The following is a 9,487-nucleotide window of genomic DNA, read 5'->3' on the forward strand; positions in this document are numbered from 1 at the left end:
CCCCCAGAACAACGGCCCTCAGTGGAAGTGTTTCTGTACCATTGTAGGCCTCTCCAAGCAGTACTGCATCCCTGCGTGTAAGGGTCTGATGAAAATTGAATAACATCTCTCCGATTGGTTTTCAGTTAGTTCTTCACTCTCTGGGCACCTACTACAGAGAGTCTTTTTCTGTCATGGGGTGGAAAACAGATGACAGTGCAGTACTACTTTGTAGTACCTAAGGTTGTTAGAAGCAACTCACACACTACCGGTTTTTAGCAGATTATGCGTGCCAGTGACACAAATTGGTGAATGTAAATGAGTTAACACAGTGTCAACTATAGTGGTGTTCATAGGGAGGAGATTCATGTTGAAAACAGTGTTTAGGATATAAGATTGAGATTGCTGTAGATGCATCTTTTCAATACCCCTCTATAAATAGAACAATCAGAAACATAAACCAATCATTGGTTCTGATTAATGAACAAATTGCAGGGATTTTAAAACTTTATTGCTATAAAATTATTAAAAATAGTCTTGCCCAAATGGTAGTCCTTGATCTTTTGTTCTTTTTTTAAATCATTTTATTGGGGGCTAGTACAACTCTTATCACAATCCATTTGTCCATCCATCCATCCATCCATCCATCCATCCATCCATCCATCCATCCATTGTGTCAAGCACTTTTGTATGTTTGTTTCCCTCATCATTCTTAAAAAATGTGCTTTCTACTTGAGCCTTTGGTATCAGCTCATTTTTCCCCTCCCTCCCCATTCCCTCTCCAACATGAACCCTTGATAATTTATACATTATTATTTTGTCATATTTTGCACCATCTGACGTCACCACTTCTCTGCTGTTCGTCCCCCACGGAGGAGTTTATATGTAGATCCTTGTATTCTGTCCCCCCTTTCTCCTTCACTTTCCCTCCACCCTCCAGTATCACCACTCTCACCACTGCTCCTGAGGGGTTCATCTGTCCTGGATTCCCTGTGTTTCCAGTTCCTATCTGTACTAGTGTACATCCTCCAGTCCAGCTGCATTTATAAGGTAGAATTGGGATCATGATAGTGGAGGGGAGGAAACATTCAAGAACTAGAGGAAAATTGCATGTTTCCTCATTGCTACACTACACCCTGACTGGTGCATCTCCTCCCTGTGGACCTTCTGCAAAGGGATGTCCAATTTCCCGCAGATGAGTCCTTGGTCCCCACTCTGAACTCCCACTCATTCACAATGCTATGATTTTTTTTGTTCTTTGATGCCTGATACCTGATCCCTTCGACGCCTCATGATCTCACAGGCTGGTGTGCTTCTTCCATGTGGGCTTTGTTGTTTCTCAGTTAGATGGCTACTTGTTTACCTTCAAGCCTTTAAGACCCCAGATGTTATATCTTTTGATAGCCAGGCACCATCAGCTTTCTTCAGCACATTTGCTTATGCACCTGTTTTGTCTTCAGCAATCATGTGGGGATAGGCTAGTATGGTTCTTCCATGTGGGCTTTGTTGTTTCACTGCTAGATGGCCACCTGTTTATCTTCAAGTCTTTAAGACCCCAGACACTGTATGTTTTGTGTTCTTAATAATTTCATATGTTCCCATGGTTGGACAGGTTGACATGGTCATTGGAGAACCCCACTACATCTTCATGGTGAAGAGCTGGTGAAGCTTTTCTCTTGCCCTTCACAGAGAGAAGGGGAATGTGATCATTGTGATTCATTATTTAAAACAAAGAACCCTCCAGTGAAAAGATAAGCAGTCTCATCTCGGGGAGGGGCCATTGGCAATAGAGTGGGGCTTTAAGGATATATTGTGAGAATGATTCCACTAGAGAATAGAGTGATGAGGGAGGGATAGAAAACCATACCCTTAATGAAACACCCAAGAAGATCACAGAACCAAGACACGGGGCCACGAAAATAAAGAAACAAATATATTAGAGTGTTTGGAAGCCCCTTGTATCTATAACATCTACAGGTTAAGTTTTTGACAAGATTAATATAAACTCTAATGCAAAAAACCTGTTTACATCAGCTCCTATGTCTCTGTACAGCATGTTCAACTTTCAAGATAAGAAAAAGTCTAAAGTCTTTTTCAGGAAAAAAAAATGCTTAAACAGACAAATTGATCATCAGAGTTAGATTAGCATATGTCCATATGTTTTAGTTATGCAAAAACATTTAAATATATAATTAATAACTGGACCAATAAAAAGCATCATGATAAATTGAGAAACTATTGACATTGGCAAGGATTTCATTTTAATTGCATTCACAATCAGCTCTTAGGGATCTAGCAGTCAAGAAATCAAGTGATGTATTATATTGCCGACATCTGCTGCACAAGACCCCTTTCCAAGTATTAAAGAGTGTGGCAGTCTGGGTAGAATAGAGAAACAAATCCATAGAAACTCAAATGTGTATAAGAGAGAGTTTTATATAAAGGATAATTGTACATTCAGAAAGCATCCCAACTCAGTCCAGTCCAAACTCATAAGTCTGATGTTAGCCCATATGTCAGATAACAATCTATAAAGTCCTCTTCATACTCATGAAACACATGCAATGGTGCCGAGTGCAGGATGATCACAGGCTAGTGGGTAGAAAGTTTTTGGATCTAGTGGCATTGTAAGCATCTCAGGGATGGCAGGAGTCTCTGCGTGGCTTTTCCAGTTCCTAAGACTGCATCAGGGAAGGTCCTTGTGATTTCTCCTCAGGGAGGTCTCTCGGGGAGTCAGTCTTGTGTCTTATCAATTAACTGTCTCCAAGGGAGTAAGCCAAGAGAGAGAGGGGTCTCCTGCCTCCAAGGAGGAAAATATCAGATTTCCCAGTATTCTCAGGAGTAGGCTGTGCTCACACAGAGGCCTCATTAGCTATGATCTGATTGACAGGATGGACTCTGCCCCTACACTCTTTATCCCCCAGTTGACAAGTGATTATATAACTACTAGAAATAGCACAGATGTCACCTTCAGAACTACAGTGTGTGACACAGGCCACATATTGCCAATGGTTCCAGGCATTTGAAACCTTGAGAGTATATAAGGGGAACGAGAGAAAAAGACTATCCATTAGAGTTAGTTGGTAGTATAGAAAATTAAAAGCACTTTGGATTGTCAGAAAAAGCAATCTCTCTTTGAAGTACAGTCAGAGTCATCCTTGGACCAGAGCATGGTGTAACTGTCTCTCATGGACATTGACCAAGTTCTCAGGAGGGACCAGTTCCTGGAAGAGGACATCAGGCTCGCTAGAGCAGAGGGTCAGCCCCAAACAGAAGTCCTGCTCCATCCAGAGGCTCTCAGAGAGGCTCCACCTCTTGCACCTTTCAGCTTCTGGTGGCTGCCAACATTCCTAGTCTTGCATTCCACAGTCACGCTGACATTTCTTCTCTCTGGTTCATGTAATTGCCTTTAGGATTCACCTACTTGAGCTTTGGTAGTTGCCAGTGTGCTGTCTCTGACTTATGGTGTCTTCACATAGAGTAGTATGAAATATTGCCTGGACCTGTGTCATCCTCTTTGTACAGGCAGACAAGATCTGATATGGCTCTGATGTCATTCCTCTAGTGACTTTAAAAGATATAGTGCAATGCTACCTTTGGGCATTTGTGAATATAACCACATTTAGAAATAATATTTTTTGAAGAAATTAAAAGCTAGAAATTTGGGCCCATATAAGACTACAGTGGGTCCTAATCTTATATTACTTCTTTGTGAAAAATAGTAGATACACAAAAAAAGTGAGACAGATGAAGGACACTTTATAATTCTGAGGCTTCAAGTCAAGGAATACCTGAAGTTACTCTCAGCTAAGAGAGAGATTGTAACAGAGTCTCACCGCTACTATCTTCACACTTAACTGCTGAAAGATAGTTTAAACACACAACTTAGACTAATGACTGATGTTAGTTTGGTTTATTTGGCCTCTGGATTTTAAAGACATTCTATCCCATTGCATTTTGGTGTCCATTTACAATGTCTGCTTCATATTTAATAAGTGGAATACAAGAGGCTAGAAGGGACACACAAAACAATTAGCTTTTGATATCATGGATGCAACTTTAGTCAGCGATTTAATGTAGTATTGCCACTTTTTTAAGTTCACATAATTTTCATTTTCACTTAGACAAGTAATTGATGTTGTATCCAATTATGTTATGTCTAAGAATTAATTTTGTATCTAGCAGGAATAATTATATTATGTATTTCCAAAACCTTAGACCTATGGGTCTGGAGATAATTGTTTGTCTCTGCCACTAGATAACTTGATGTATTTGGAATACTCACATAAACAGTTTTCCTTAGAATTTTCTATCTTTAATGGGTTGCTAGTGATATACTAGGCCTTGGTAGTATAATGGGCTGAGGATGGAGATTCTACCCATAAGTTCAATGGTTCTGACAAGCCACAATTGAAAGATAACACTGGCTGCTTTCATAAAGACTTTAAGTTTGAGAAAGACACCGGGGTGCTACTATTCTGTCCGAACGGGTCATTATGGGCCAAAATTGACTCGAAGGAAATTAATTTGGTGTGAGTTTGAGTAATGTACTTACCTACATTTCAGAAAGCTTGAGAGAACAAATATATTCTTTTAAATATCTAGATATATGAAAATATTTTCTTTCATATACACACTATTTGATATTTCTTACACTATGTGAGTTAGTACAAAAATCTACCTGGATGAAAAACCAAAATATAAACCAAATCCAGTGTCTTAAAGTAGTTTCAAACTCATACTAACTCTATGGGACAGAGTAAATTCCCCACAGGGTTTCCAAGGATATCATTTTTACAGAAGCAAACTATCTCATCATTCTCCAACAGAGTAGCTGGTGGATTTGAACTGATGACCATTAGGCATTTAATCAAGCACCTACCCTTGTATGACAAGGCTCTTGTGTACAATTTACCTGAAAATAGATAAAATCATAGATATAACACATAAATATGCACAATAAAAATCTGAAATATACATTGCTCAATATTAGGAAATATTAGGGAAAAACATTTTTTCTAAGGAACAATTGTAGTTTGATCAGTATTTTGACATGCATATACTGTGTTTCCAAATATGCTATCTACCTGTTAAAGTGCATTATTATATAAAGCTACATAATACAGGGAAACACACAGTATTACTGAGCTTCTTATGGTATAATTTAGACTAGAAGAAGCAGGATCATCATACATCTATTTACAAGTGTATTGCATTTTCATAGTCATATTCTTGAGGGGATAATAAAACAACCAATCATGTTTCCATTAAAATGTAAGAAGCTATATTTTATTCAAAATTGCTTCAGGAACTATCATTAGAGTATTCTCTAAAATGAAGAATGTGTTTTAACATGTTCCTTTTATTTCTTATTTATCAATTGATGAATTTATTCACAATTGGTAAGCTGAGAAAAGATTTTACCAGTTTTTCTTATGCCTAATATAGTGTTATATCTCATCATTCATGTATGAGAGAGACAATGATTCTTTTTAATAATGTGCTAACCATATAAAATGTACTTCAAAAAAAATAAAAAGTAATAATATTCAATGATTTGCAATAAGTTTCCTTAGTGTAGGACTATTGCTTGTAACAAAGAAAATAAGATACACATAGGGCATATCATGATGATCATTTTTGCTAACTATAGAAAGTCTATTTTTCTTAAAGTTTAGACAGAAATATAATTTAATTGAAGCTATACTTTCTGAGTGGATTCACCATTTTATTTTCTTCCCACTGATTTTTTGTTTTTCTTGATGATTCTCAATCCTAAACATATATTATCTGTCTGCTGGTTGCCAGGACCCTTGGCACTTTGCATGTTGTGGTAGTTACATAATCTGGTGTCAATTTAAGAGGGTTACGAATAAAGGGGTGGAGTCTAGTCTGTCAGCCTGATCACAGCCAAGGAGGCCTCTGTGTGGGCATGACTGTCTCCTGAGAATTCTGGGAAATTCTGTATTACTTCTTGGAGGTGGGAGACACTCTGTCTCTGCTAACTCCCGTGGAGATGCTCTACTGACAAGACACCTGGCGCTGCACCCTGGGAGGTGGAGAAGCCACATCGACCGATCCTGATGCAACCAGACCTCTGGAGCTGGATAAGCTACATTGAGAGCCCTGTCAGCACTGAGATGCTTGCAACACCACTGAATCCAGAAGACACTGAATCTAGAAGACTTCCAACCCATTGGTCTGTGATCTTCCTGCATTCAGCATGTGTTTCCTGAGTCTGAAGAGGGACTTATAGATTGGTATCAGATAGATGCACTGATATTGGAATTAGGCACTTGATCTGGACTAGGCTGGGATGTTTTCTCAATATTTAATTGCTATTATAAATAAACTTCTTTGATATACAAAAATGAGTGTCTATGAATTTGTTTCTCTAGTCAACCCGGACTAATACACATGTTAACCCTGATTTAAATACATTGGTCTTATTTAGACTAATTAGAACCTGAAGGACACAATTTTATAGAAAGCTTGTAAAAAAAAAGTGTTTGCTGTATAGCCACTTGTGTATTATATAACATTATTTCTAATTAAAATACCATGTTTCTTATGCTTGGTATTTAAATATGGCAAGTCAAAATATGAAAGATATATTCAAATGTTTTCAGTTATTTATAATTTGTGTTTTCTTTATAGAGAAGATATAATAATTGATATATATTAGGTTATTTTGTAATATATTTAGTTACAAAGAAAACATTGCACCCCATTTTGTGAGTTTTATTTTAAAATAAGACTTCATGTTCCCTAGAGGAATAAAATCCCCCTACAACAAATATTGACAGAGTACTTGTATGTTGGTTTGTCGTATTGTGGTGGCTTGTGCATTGCTGTGATTCTAAGGCCTATGCTACTGGTATTTCAAATACCAGCAGGGTCACTCAAAGTGAACCTGTGTCAGCAAAGCTTTCAGACTAAGAACAGCCTACAAAAAGGAGTACCGTATATACTCAAATATAAGCCGACCCAAGTATAAACCGAGGTATCTAATTATTCCCTGGGAAACCAGAAAAACTGATTGACTCGAGTATAAGCCTAAGGTGGGAAATGCAGGATGTGAATTAACACAGAGACCAGAGGAGAGAGGCTGAGCACAGCCACAGACACATCCTTACCAGTTCATCTGCTAGCATAAGTGAATCACTACGGGTGCTTCTGTGAATTGGAGCTGTCCATGTCTTAGGACGGCTCTGATTGGTTAGATGTGAGTAAACAAACTTTCAAAGCCCTGCAGTGTCAATGGGGCTTTGAATGAACAGTAGAAGAATAGCAATCACCCGCAAGATGTTACACCTCCCTGGGGTACCAGTGACCCGTACATAAGCCAAATCCCAGCTTTTCAGCATATTTTGTTCTGAAAACTCGGCTTATACACGAGTATATACAGCAAGTTGTTCACTTCAGAGAACATAGCCTTTGAAAAGCCTAAAGAGATTGTGAAAACATTACCAGTTAATGAAAACCTAATGAAGAAAAATCGAGCGCTGTCAGAGAGTGGGAAAGAAGAGCCTGTCAAGTTGAGAGGCCCTCAGATATGACTCAGAAGAGTTGCCTTCTCAAAGGAGCATTGACCATGGGAGGTGGATGGAATACAGCCTGCTGGAGAAAGTCTTCAGGATTTTCACATACCAATGGGAAAGTACTCGAAATGAGAATAAACTGGAATTTGCAATATATGAAATATGAATGTAGGAAACTTGGAAGTCATTAAAATGAAATGGAATGCATAAAGAATAATATTCTATCTGTTGTGTGCTGAAATTGATTAGTATTAGCCATTTATAATAAAAAGTGTATGGTTTTTCTGTGCCTGAAATATACAATCAAGAAAATTGGTATTTCATTCATAGTAAGAAAGAATATTTCCCAACTGCATGCGAGAGCAACGTGGAGAGACTTTGACAGCTCAGGTCAGCAAAGTATATGTAGCTGCCACTCGCCATTCCTATAAAAAAAAAAAAGAAAGAAAGAAAGAACATTTCAAGATCTATTTTGAAGCACCATGCTGTTTTTTTTAGGATAATGTCTATCTATGCATACAAGCAAATCCAATCAATACAATTATTATGCAAATTTATAAATTAGCCATGAAAGTTATTGATGAAGGAATTGAAGAACTTCACCCATAGATTCAGTCAGAAATTGTTCAAAATGCAATCAAGAGGCATTGATAATTATTAGTGACAAATGAAAAGTTGGAAATAAAGATAAAGGAACAGTAGTTGGAAAATATGGTCTTGGTGACAGAAACAAAGCTAGAGATGGCATGATAAGATATTGCACGACACATGACTTAATAGCAAATGACTTTTTTCAATAACACAAACAATGATTATATGCATGGACTTCTCTAGATGGAATTCACATAAATCAGATTGACTCTATCTGTGGTAAGATTCAACGGGGAAGTTCAATGGCAGAAGACAAAACCAGGCCAAGGACAACTGTGAAACAGGCATGGATTCCTGATCTGTAAGTTCAGGTTAAATATGAAGAAAATGTAACAAGTTCACTAGAGACAAAATCCAACCACGATATCTCACCTGGATTTTCAGAAGACCTCAGAAGAGATTTGCTGCATTGAACGCTAATGAGAGATGGCTTGATGAGCTTTGGAATGACATCAAGAACATCATACATGATAAAGAGAAGGTAATACAAAAGACAAGGATAAAAGAAAAGATCCAAGTGAGTGACAGAAGAGACTCTAAAACTCTCCCCAGGTCATAGAGTAGCTAAGGAAAATGGAAGAGTGATGAAGTCAGAGAACTCAGCAGAAAATTTCAAAGAAGAGCCCAAGGAAACAAAGTAAAATATACTAATGCAATCTATAAAGACCTAGAGTTAAAAAAAGAGAAACAAAACAAACCAAAAGCAAAACCCAAGAAGGATGAGCATGCTCATCATATCTAAAAACTGAAAAAACTCAAGAAAATACTCAAGCCTTGAGTTGAAAGATTGAAATATTATAGGGGCAAAATATGGAGTGATGCAAGAATTATAGAGAGGATGACAAGAATGCAGAGTCCCTGAGCCAAAAAGAACTATTCGACGTCACATGATTTCAGGAGCAAGAACCAGTGAAGGAGTTCACATTGCACTGACAGCATTAACCAAAAACAAGTCCCCAGGAATTAACAGAAATGGTTCAAAAAGCTTAGGAAGCACTGCAAGACCCCACTTATTTAGGCCAGTAAATGTAGAAGATGACTATTTGGCCAACGCATCAGATGAGATCCAATTGGTATCCATTCCGTAGAAAGGCTATTCAACAGAATGCTCAAATTATAGAACAATACCATTAATATCATGTTCAAAAATTAGGGAAGACCATCCAGCAATGGTTATAGTAGTGCATTAACAAGGAGCAACCAGAGTTTCAGGCCAGTTTCAGAAATGGGTGTGGAACAAGGGCTATCATTGTTCATGTGAGAGGGATCTTCGTTCAAAGCAGAGTATACTTGTCTTTTATTGACTAGGCCAAGAC

The 9,487-nt window shown here is 37.8% G+C and overlaps 1 non-coding gene across 1 annotated transcript; it reads left to right on the forward strand.

Annotated features, from left to right (window-relative positions):
• Window positions 1–7,825: 7,825 nt before the first annotated feature.
• On the forward strand, window positions 7,826–7,953 carry LOC142447646 (small nucleolar RNA SNORA44). The gene has a single exon (XR_012784311.1). It is a non-coding gene; the product is annotated as a small nucleolar RNA SNORA44 (small nucleolar RNA).
• The last annotated feature ends 1,534 nt before the right edge of the window (window positions 7,954–9,487 follow it).

This window comes from Tenrec ecaudatus, chromosome 4, assembly GCF_050624435.1.
Source record: "Tenrec ecaudatus isolate mTenEca1 chromosome 4, mTenEca1.hap1, whole genome shotgun sequence".
Classification (NCBI taxonomy): Eukaryota; Metazoa; Chordata; class Mammalia; order Afrosoricida; family Tenrecidae; genus Tenrec; species Tenrec ecaudatus.